Raw genomic sequence first — 12313 nt, forward strand, 5'->3', positions numbered from 1 at the left:
CTACCCTTACACACGAGCAGCCTTAGGATGCAAGACCAACCTAGAGGGCCCTTTATAAAGGCTCCCTATGTAATTGCCTGTGCTCAGGAACCACCTGCAAACAGGAGCGCTGGGACGCCTAGAAAACTAGCAGCCTTCCCTATCCAAGATGGCGCCTATTAAAAGAGCACAATTCCAGGCGCCTAACGCGCTGGGGATAACCCGCTAAGCAGCGGTGAGGGAACCAATTTATAGTGCAAGAAAGAGGGTAAATAAAAACAGGGAAAGCGGCGCAAATTAACTTTAAAGAAAATAGAAAACAGGAAATGTTAAAAATGTAGTCTGACACTACCCTTACACACGAGCAGCCTTAGGATGCAAGACCAACCTAGAGGGCCCTTTATAAAGGCTCCCTATGTAATTGCCTGTGCTCAGGAACCACCTGCAAACAGGAGCGCTGGGACGCCTAGAAAACTAGCAGCCTTCCCTATCCAAGATGGCGCCTGTTAAAAGAGCACAATTCCAGGCGCCTAACGCGCTGGGGATAACCCGCTAAGCAGCGGTGAGGGAACCAATTTATAGTGCAAGAAAGAGGGTAAATAAAAACAGGGAAAAGCGGCGCAAATTAACTTTAAAGAAAATAGAAAACAGGAAATGTTAAAAATGTAGTCTGACACTACCCTTACACACGAGCAGCCTCGGGGTCAAGGGCACAGCACTTAGTTTGCTGACATCTTTTCTTAATCAGAGGGAACAGAGGGTAAAGCTGGGGGATTTTCTGTCTCCATCCCTTCCTGTGCTTTGTGGGGTCCCTCAGGGGTCGGCTTTAAGTCCGACCCTCTTTAACATCTATGTTACCCCACTGGCCAGGCTTATTAGATCTTTTGGGATGGAGGTTATCTCCTATGCTGACGACACACAGATTCTGCTGTCCTTTACCCAACCCACTATCCAGGCTGCCTCCAATTTTAAAAACTGTTTGAAGGCAGTCGCTCAATGGATGGTGGGTAATTCATTGAAATTCAATGGGGATAAGACAGAGTTTCTGGTGTTCGGGGGAAAGGAGGATTTCTGGTCAGCTGATTGGTGGCCGCCCTCTATGGGGGTGTGCCCTACACCGTCGACCCTGGCCAAAAATCTGGGCGTTTTGATCGATCCCCTTTTGAGGATGGATCAACAGGTAAGCAGGACCATCTCCACCTGCTGGGGACTGATAAACATCTTACGGAGGATCAGGCACTATCTGTCTTTCCAGGCCAGGAAACAAATTGTCCTGGCATTGATTGGGTCCAGACTTGATTATTGCAATGCTCTTTATTTGGGCATCAATAAGGGCTTGGTGACCCGTCTACAGATGGTGCAGAACGCTGCCGCTAGACTGGTCCTGGACCTGCCTAAACGGGCCAAGACTCATCAGGCAAGAAGGACCTTGCATTGGGTCCCTATTGAGTCCAGGATATCCTTTAAGTCCCTGACTTTGATTTATAGAGCCTTGGCAACCAATCGGTCTGGGGGTATGAAGGATTTGCTGGTCCCCTACATTCCCCCCAGAACTCTCCGGTCGTCAAATAAACTTCTGCTTTCAGTGCCCAGGATACGTAAGGCTAGGTGGGGAGGTAGAGCTTTTTCAACTCTTGCTCCCAGGCAGTGGAATTCCCTGCCTTTGGAGATAAGATCTCTTCCATCGGCTCTGGCTTTTAGGAAGGCCCTTAAGACCTGGCTTTTTGCCAAGGCCTACGCTTAGATACGATCTGCCTCTTTTTCGAACTGTTTTGTTTAGGCGCCTTGATGCCTTCGGGCTAAGTAGCGCGATTACAAGTTTCAAAGAGAGATGGTCCCCGCACTCCGGGCCACCTGTAATAGAATGAAAAAACGGAGTTTTACTTTTTCAGAAGAAGGACATTGAAAGAGAAGAAGTTCAGCTAATACTACAAAAGGTAACAGCAACAGAATGAATGAGCATTGCAGAGACAGAAAGTAAAGGAGGAGGAGCAAGAATGAAGGAAGAAGGCAAAGTGAAGCTGAGGAGTGAGGTGGAGAAAAGCAAAAGAAAATACCAGACTCAGCACTTTTCCGCGAACGGTTTGAGCAAACCCGGGAAGAGATGCAGAAACCCGACAGAAGTCCAGTTTAATAGGACCACGTAGGACTGCTGCCAATGCAATTCCCGAGGACCGAGACCCCACAAACAGAAGACCGGAGATATCTACAGAATCCCTCTGGTTTAACGCCATTACCCCCCACATTCTAGAAGGAGCATGGCTTACGCAGGTGTGTGCAAGGGTTCGAACTTGGAAGGGGGGGATGGAAAACGAGATAGAAGGTGGGAAAGCATAAAAGGGTACTGAGAAAAGCTTGCCTTGTACCACATATTGAAAGGATATCCTGGACTGGGAAAGGAGTTTGAGTGACCTCTGAAGCCATACCTGCCAACTCACAGGATATTGGCTCCCATCACACAGTCTCCCGGTAGGGAGCCGATATCACATGGTGGCAGGGAAATGAGCTGATAACCACTTTAAACAGTGGTGTTCCAGATCGTTTTCTGAGGCTTTGAACTGCCGATATCCTTCAGGGGTGTGGAAACACCCCAGGACATCGGTGCCAGCCTCAGTAAGTATTTTTTACTGGGAGGAGGGCTCTTCTGGGCAGGGTGGGGCTCAAAAGTGCCTCAAAGGTACTTCTCGGCATGAGGCCCCGCCTCCTCTTCACAAGGTGAGATAGTTCTTCAAGTTGGCAGGTTGGTTAAACTATAATTTGAGAAGGAGACTATGTTGAAACCTGAGATATTTTCGAGATGATTTGTTTTGCCTTTATTACACTTTGTATACATTAATTTCAGGAACAGTACTTGACGTTTTAGAAATCTTTACTAATAGCATTACTGCTTATATAGTGGCTCTGTGATTTAAAAGGTATGAGCAGGATAATCCCAGGCAAGATAGCCAGAAAGGGGAACTCTGAGAAAGAGATAATGAAGGTCACAATGAAGTGAACGAAAGCACGACTAGAAAAGAATAATAGGAAGCAAAACAAACAATAGAGGGTGAGTAGGATACTATAAAGCTTTATGAAGGAAATTTCTTTATGTGGGAATACTTACCCATCCTTTGTTCTTTCCAAGGGTACCGGCGGGAGGAGCAGAATCCGTAAATAAAGAAGTGAGAGAAGAGATACAATCAACATAAATATAATCTACTCCAAGCCACTTAACAAATACTAGATCTAAAAGAGAACTCACTAAAAGTTATATTCTTTGTTCAACGCTAAAACCAGCAATACAAATAAAAGACTTCATAAGTACGGTGCAGCCAATGTTGTGGAACTTATTATCGTCTCACATATATGACGCACTGTTTGAAGAGCTGCTAATAATTTACACATTGCCACCAAGTTAAGCCTGACTGCTTTGTGCCAATCTACCAGAGAGTTGAGCACAAGTTAATTTGGTGTTTGTTGTGTTTCACACAGACAAGAATTGTGGTTGCTGCTTGAGTAGGGTTTCGCCCCTCAACCAGTGACCTAATTTACATTGTAATTGTCCCACTCGAGAAATGCAAAGTCACCCTAATATGAGTTTTGTGTGAGTGGTAATCATCGTGCAGATAGAGCATGTGTACAGTCAGAAAGCATTGGGATTTTACTGTCTTTTGTGTTAAATATTGAAGGAACAGCATAGGTGAGTGTGTGTGTCAGCGTGTGTATTTGTGTGTGTGTGGCGGTCTGAATGCACGTTTGTGTGCGAAGCACTTAGAGAGGGCAAGTATAGGAGCAGTTGAAGCTCATTGAAACTGAGTTCAGAAGACATGCTCCAAGGAATATTTTAGAACTCTAAGGGCCAGATGTAGGTAAAAGCAGTTTAGCGGGTCCTTAATAGCGATTTTTAGGAAATCGCTATTAAGGACTCGCAAAATGCTATGTAGATAGGAATCACAATATTTTTTGCGATGCCTACACATTCCTTATTTGCGAGTCGCAAATTGCGAGTCACAAATAAGGAATGGCTTCCCATTCATTCCTATGGGCCAAGAGGCCCATAGGAATGAATGGGAATTGTGCGCGCAATTTGCGAGTACCCAGTAGGTACTCGCAAATTGAGCACACAATTTCAAGGGTGCAGGAGCTCCAGAAGGACACCCTGTTGCACCCCTGAATTGAGCTTGTGTGCACATGTGGCGCACATACATGCTCTAAGGACATGTATGTGTGCCACATGGCACTTTGAAAAAGCAAAAAAGAGCTTTTTCCAAAGGAAATCGCAACTTAACACCAACTTGAAGTTGGTGGTAATTTGCGATTCCTTAAGGCATTATCGCAATTTGCGTTGCCTACCAGCATAGCATTTAGGGAATCGCAAATTGCGATTCTCTAAATGCTTGCGCAAAATAAGGAATCACAATTTTTGCGATTCCTTATTTTGCAAGTAGGTATTTGCCTACCTACATAGCACAAAGCTAAATTGCGATCGCAAATGCTGATATTCTGCAAATTTCAGCGTTTGCGATCACTATTTCGCTTGCTACATCTGGCCCTAAGTCTCCCTGGAGCCCCATATTTGCTAAATAGATTGGGAATCTCCTAGGATACTAACCGTTTAGATAAGATGGGTGCCAAACATTAATGTAATATTGTTTGCTTTGAACACTTACTTAGTCAAACATCTCATGCTGAGCATCTAAGTGCCTGGGTGATTAGTTACCCTATACAAATCCTGATTGACTGAGTGATTGATGCTCTTTCAAGGAGATTGAGGGGCTCAAGGCTAGGGTACGTGTAAAATTTGCATAATCTCTTTTTTAACGTAATGCAATATTTTTTTTTAATGAAGTTAATTCATGCCAAATGCACATCTACCATTTAACACTATATTTTAGCACATAATGCGTCCTTGCTTCCATTTTGGACGCAAAGAAATACTGCAAGCAACAGCCGCTAGCATTCTGTTTGTTTCTGTTGTTCTTGTGCTCCCCCAATAGGATTCTTACCTAAACAGACTTGAAGTTACACAATGTGACATAATGGCATATGCTTAAGAATTTTGCCTCAAAGATATTGATCCAGCGGAAAAGGGGGCAAATTCACTGATCCTCCCTGCGTCACAGATCCGTTACCACACTTGTTCATTCCCACACACACATTCATTGGTGGGGCCCATAACACCAACATTCATGCTGACACACTCGTATCTGCACACAGGAGGATGACGAATCCGCTGGACATGTGAGGGGGGTACCTTATAACCTATAGGGAAGAAAGGTTATTTTACAGAATATACATTAACATTCGCAAGCTATAGATTCCTAATCCCAAACATCAAGGCACTCCACCCACTTGGTCGACAGACCAATTAGTTGGATTGGTTGATGGTGATTTAGAACCAGCTAAAACACATTTAAGACTCAGAATCCTTTTATTCTCTTCGACGAAAAAAACACAAACTCGTACTTTCTGTTGATCAAATATTTGTTTATCTAAATTTTTGTTTACAATTAATATTAGCATTTGTTTCATCAAAAGTTTAGAATTTCTGAATCAATTTTCAAATCGCAGGTCATTATATTTACCTATTCTTGCTATCTAGATATTCTTTTAATTCGTTTGGCTCTGCATAATCGAATTAGCCGTTAAATTGTCCAAATAAAGCAAGCCAAAGCTTAAGGTCCGAAAGTTCTTTGCTCAGCACGTTACAGTCCCAAAGATCTCCAAAGGACCAGAAATCGTGCAAGCATCTGCAGTCGCCTGTGGGGTCAAAGAGGATGTGCAGTCATAATAACCGCCGAATGCCAGCCCCCTCCCTATTCTATTACTCTTTTTATAATAAATTTCGGGTTAACATGAAACATTTTTAGGCGGAGAAAGTCTGTGATTGGTTGATTGAAAACGTCCGATTTTATTCTATCGAGTTCTCATGGATTTTGCTGGTTCACTTCCGTGGCGTACGCTTTGTCCTTATGTTACAATGTTTTTAGGTTTGCTTGTATGATCCAATTGTTCATTTTAACCAGTCTTCACCGACTGAGGTTTTGGCAGTCCACCAAGATCCTATCCTTGACCGAGGACATTATGGGCCCGATTCACAGAACTAACTTAAGACAAAATCCTAAACTTACTACCATTTTGGTATTCACAGAGGGCACTTACTCATTTTGGTATTCACAGAAGGCACTTACTCATTTTGGTATTCACAGAAGTTAGGAGTCCTAACTTTAGGACTCCTAAATGCCTTCTGTGAATACCGAAAGTCTTAAAATTAGGATTTTTCTCAATTTAGTAGTCCTAAATTTAGATTTAGGACTACTAAATTGAGAAAAATCCTAATTTTAAGACTTTCGGTATTCACAGAAGGCATTTAGGAGTCCTAAAGTTAGGAGTCTTAACTATACTACTACTAAACTGAGAAAAATCCTAATTTTAAGACTTTCGGTATTCACAGAAGGCATTTAGGAGTCCTAAAGTTAGGACTCCTAACTTCTGTGAATACCGAAATGAGTAAGTGCCTTCTGTGAATACCAAAATGAGTAAGTGCCTTCTGTGAATACCAAAATGGTAGTAAGTTTAGGAGTTTGTCTTAAGTTAGTTCTGTGAATCGCGCCCTGGGTGCTTAGGTCATTAGGAAGTTCACGGAGCCATCCGAGTCTGCGCAGTAGGCATCGCGCTCACGAGACGGTGGCCACTTCTGAACTCGATTTTTTCGACTCCATTTTAGGGTAGGCCCAAATGTCAACCTCACTAATCCCTTTATGTATTATTAGAACATTGGAATGTTGGAAGCGCCATTGAAAACAATGGAGTGCTCCAGGCTTATAATGGCTGGTATAAGCCCGGAGCACCAACATTCCAATGTGTCTTTGTTCACAGCTCTGGCTGTGAACAAAGACTTCAGGGAGCCTGAGGGGATTTCAATCCCCTCGCGCTCCCTGTAGGCTTCGTAGTGGCAGAATGTTCTAATATCCTTATAGCCCTTCGTAGCAGGGCTATACCGGCTTTTAAAGACCCTCTGCTTTGTTAAAGACCCTCGCCTTCGGCTCGGGCCTTTAACAGCCGGTATAGCCCGCTACGGCGGGCTATAAGGCTATAGTATTTTCCTAGCATATAGCGACATTTGAAGCGATAATATTTATCTGTCTCCCTCTGCCTCAGTTAATCCGAATGAGAGATCTGTGACTGCTTAGAAATAGGATTAATCCAGCCTGTATAACTGGAATTTCCCAGTCATATACTGTAGGTGAGGAAGTGGAATGGAAGAAATACGCCTATAGTGCTCCTGTTTGAAAAGAATTACTCTCCATCCTGCCTAGAAGGTTTTACAAGGTTCTGCTTTAGCAGTCTACCACATCCTCTGTTTGGAAACGAATCCTAAGCTATTTTTATTACATTTGGTTTTAGGCAGCGAATACATGCATTTATAAGCAGCTCCAGAGTCAAAACAATTGTTATTGAGTTTACACAATGCTGGCAGTTGTCACCACTTATGATGCTGATGTCACTATTTATACATAGCTGAAAGCTAGGCCCACCCCACCCCACTCTACCTGGCTTGCTGCAACTGCTAATAGCCCACAGCATGTGCAGAAAAACGTTTGCAGATAAGTATGTATGTTGTGAATCTGCTTTAGCTACAAAAGACCTGCTTTTCAGGTTGCAATGCAGACCACATTCTAATATACAGCCAAAGGAATGAATGTTCAGGACTTTTTTATGTTGTATCTTGTTTGCACAAAGCAGATCTGGATTAAAATGATTTGGAAGCAGGCTGGTCTAACATTAGATAGTAGTCAGTGCTGGGTGTCAGGTCTCCGGTTAGTCGCAGGTTCTCAGCGAGAGAATTCCACACCTGCATCATTTCACAGGTTGTTGTTTCCATTCAGAACGGACTCAGGTGTAGCTCAAGGCATGCTCATTTAATCACCTTTCTTCAACTTTCACCTCATCCCACTATCATACCTCTCCAGATGTTCAACCCAACGTGTCCAACTCAAAGATAACATACAGATCATCCTAATGGTGTAAAAGCTAAAGGATCTAGATTTCTCTGGAATTCTGAGCCATAGACCAATCAATGCTGAGTAACCACTTTAAATATATTACTTCCAAAACTGAAATCCTTACCCTCAGGAAAATATTAATCATAAACCTATAGCCTCCTGTCTCCCAGAACTCAACTCCTCACTGATAACATCAGCTTATGTAGGAAATCTAGAGGTGATAATGGATTTGAGCTTTTCCATCATCCTTCAAGTGAGCCAAGTCACAAGAAGCTGTTCCACACCATCAAACTTTTTAACGCAAATCACCTCATCTAGGGTTCCCAGCAGGCAAAAAGAACCTTTTATCATATTTCATCTAAGCTACAGAAATGCTCTCTAGCTTAGAATCCTACTCTACCTACTCCAGTGCCTGTTAAGGATATACAGTGTGTCAGCAAGATGGCCCAGAAACCATCTCGCCTGGAAGCATTATACAAATTGTCAAAGCATTTGTCTGGCTCCGTCTGGCCAGACCCTCCACTTTCAAGGCATTGTACAGGACTATGTGTCATCCAAGCAAATCTTAAAAGATACTCACATACCAGAACTCTAATCACTAGATTAGTAAATCAGCTAATCAAATCCCTATAAGAGGCACACATAAGTAAAACATAATTTTTACTAAAAGCCCCACATTTATGGAATTCCCTCCTGGCAAAGACATGAATAACCTATGAGCACTTGGAATTCAGTAAGTAGCTAAAGACCTAGGGGCTCATTATGATGGTGGAAGGACCGCCACCGCTGGGCCGGCAGTGGCGGTCCTTCCGCCATCACACAGGAAATTCTCACCGCCAAATTAGGATGGCGGTGGGAATCCCAATTTGTCCGCGGCAGACGGAAAGTCCGTTCACCACGGTTCCGCAAGGCAGTCCTTTTCTGCCCGCCTTGAGGAACCAGGACACAGGGCAGCATTGCGGTGGTGCCTTTCAGGCTCTGCCGTAGGGATTACAAAATCCCTTTCTGCCTGTCTTTTTGCAGTGGTCATCTCTATGTGTGTGGGGTGCACTGGGGGGGTACCCATGGTACCCCCCTGCATTTCCATGCACCAAGTGGCAGGCACTGAGTGGTGCCTGCCACGTAGTGCAGGGAAATGCAGTGCATGCACTTTTAACATTGTGTACGGTGCTGCAGCCAGCTGCACCGTCCGCAATGGTAAAAGCCCAGGATCCTAATATGTGTCGTGGGACCGCCGCATGTCTGGCGGGCGGTCCCAGAACCGCAACGATGGGATGTGGGCATCGTAATGAGCCCCTTAGTTCTTTCTAAACAAATAATGTATAACCACACCAACCAAGAGATAGATCCTGTCACCCACACAAGGAGATTATAGATATCAGATGATGTGAGACCAAATCCGCCCTATAAGTGATACCTATTCTCCCCGTTTGATCGTAACCTAAAATATCTCTCACTCTACTTCATTCCAATCCATGCATAAGTGCAGCTGCATGGGCGCATTAACATATCACACACAACACCAAAGTAGAAAACGTCTGGTTCCTCATTTTGGGGCATCAACGAATATGAGCTGTTTTCTGGTATGGATAATTAAATCTTCCCTTTTAAAGCTCATTTGTTATGAACTCTTGTGTTGCATTGCTGCCCATGTGCAGTCCGATGTCATCGCCTGAGGATATCTCTGGCAGGTGAGACTCATGGTTCCTGCAGAGCTGGGAGGTCTTTGAGATTGCTGGTGGGCTTCTGTGCTTTCCATCTAAACTTACCTTCAGCCGGCTGGCCTGCTGATGTTGTTCCCTACATTATTTTCTGTCTCCCTGAGGGGGGTCTGTATCAGGAGATGCCATTGGTGCCTAGGTATTTCCAGTTCTTTCTTTCCCTTGGTGAGGATTTCCAAGGAATAATATTTTACCCAGTTCAAGATAGCCGTCACAGTATTGGAATCTCTAACGTTTTTCCCCAATCGACTATTGAGTCTTAGGTATTTCCTGTTCCTTTAACATATATAAAGAAGGGAAACGTTTTCAGTACTTCCCTCCAATGCTTCGTGCAGACCTGTCATCTTGTTCCATCGCTCCTGATTGAAGAGCAGTTTTTCTCCTGGGGTTTTGCAAGTGCTCACCCTATCCTTCTTCTTTCTGGGAATCCTGCTCCTCCAGCACCCTTGGATTTGTTTCTACAAGGACCACTAAGGCATTTTTGCCTCCGGGCTTTTTCCTCCATTTGCAACATTTTCAGGGAGACACCTTCTGCTTAGGCACTACTTAGTGTCAGCAGCATCTTGGCTACTGGATGGGGCCGACGATACCTCTGGCAGGCTAAGGCAGCAAAGACCCGGGCTACTTGACAGAGCTGCAGCAAAAGATTCTCCATCAGGCGTCAGCTTCATGACACCCTTGTTGTGTCTGCCATCTTTGGCGGATAAACATTTGTCAAAGAACACACACCAAAGACCCATTTGCTGTATAGGATCTCCCACTCCCTCTTTACAGAGTAACAGCTGAAAGGGCAAGGAACAACACTGCTAACATTCTCTGTGATGTGTGCTTACTAGTGATGAGATGCTAAACTTAAAGAGGAGCTTAGATGTCAATGCAACCTTTGATCAGGACAACCAGGCATTGTCTGAGCTACAGTTAAGATCAGTGAGCAATATTACACAAGGACTATCTGAACAGGTAGTATGAGCAATCATGAACTCTACACCAGAGCAGTGTGAACTTTCATAAAAGCTGTGGGAAGCTAGACTTTAGAGCTGATTAATGGGCTGCTTACTGAATCAAGAGGCCACAAACAAGAAGATCTAAAGACAAAATGAGCTTAGATACAAGCATTGAGCAGACTTATCCATGATTTAAGCAATGATCAGCTCTACACTAGGTGTCAGGAATCAACAACTCTGAGGAAGTAAACAGCACAGGCACAATAAGATGAAAAATCAGAAGACCATTGTTAACCACTTAACCGCGGCGTGAATTCTCCCGCAGTGCGGGAGAATTAATGAGTGGGCGGGGTCGCGTCAGCCTACGGACGTGCGCAGCACCAGCGAGGTAGAGCTCACGACGGCCGTTTGCCGACGCAGGCACGGAACGGGTTAATCAGGTTTCTATTTTTAGATTATTTGAGTGTGATCATAGTCTCACACAGACACCCCTGTACAAATTATTTTGGGTGCACACCAGACAACAAAGTAGAGCAGTGTTGTAATAAAACACGCCTGGTCCATGTAGAAATTAAGATGGTTGATTTATGCAGGATAGATGTTCCAATGTAGAGCCCCACCAGGAGCAGCCTTCCTGCTGCTCAGCCCATCCACCAACTGACTGTCTCACTCACCAACATTCCACTGCCACCTCATACACCAACATTCCATCACCACATTCACACTGGCTGAGCAGCAGGTATAACAAGCAGAAACATTTATTCGGCCTGCATGATTTCTTTTGCGGCCCGCCAGACTAAAGCATAAGACAGGAGGGTCAATCATTTCACACATGTTGGTACAGCCACAGCATTCTTATATTAATCTGTTTAAACTGTGTTTTTGCTCTTCTGGGCACTGGGTTTCCTTGGTGATTGGCAGGGATTCCCGGTATCTGCCACCCATTTTTGTCTTGCAGAGCACACAGCTCTTTTCTGGGATAATAGCCTCTTATCTTAAAATCTGCTCCAAATTCAAACTCAAAAGAAGTTTAAGATGCCATGCCTTACTTCCCTATTGCGAACACAATCCTATATCTCTCTTCTCTGAAACAAGATTCACTTACCTTACCAAAATTATGGAAAGAGAATATCCTACCTGTTTTAATCATTTTTAGGAATCCTGGAATTCAAGCTGTCTCTGAACTGTGGTGTCGCAGGGTTGTGGTAACATTTCACAAGCTCGTCGATAGAAGATCGCTATGGGCCATCCCTGGAGACTGCAGCAGATGGGGAGATTAAGGAGGGTGAAGTCAGTGGGTAACACAGAACAGCACTTGCAGGGCAATGTGGAAAGAGCCAGAACATTCCAAAAGAGTCACAACATTGTGGAAAACCCAGAAAATTCTGTAAGGAACAGGAAGGTTCCTGACACCTCCAGGTCTGCAAGAGCTGGGAACATTTAGACACATGTCACAGCATTACACTTTGCATGGCAACAGAGATTGATGGGTTCTCTACCCAAATCACATAGTCCTCACTGTTTGTGTTTCCCCTGCAACATTTTTGTTCTGCTTCCCTCCAGTTCCCTCAGATGGTTTGCACCGATCAGGTTAACCCTTCCATCTTCAGATAATGAGCTTTGCTTACGTCCAATCCAGAATTACAGCTCCAAAACACTATAAGCCATCCTGCCTCTCAACATC

This window comes from Triturus cristatus, chromosome 3_2, assembly GCF_964204655.1.
Source record: "Triturus cristatus chromosome 3_2, aTriCri1.1, whole genome shotgun sequence".
Taxonomy (NCBI): Eukaryota; Metazoa; Chordata; class Amphibia; order Caudata; family Salamandridae; genus Triturus; species Triturus cristatus.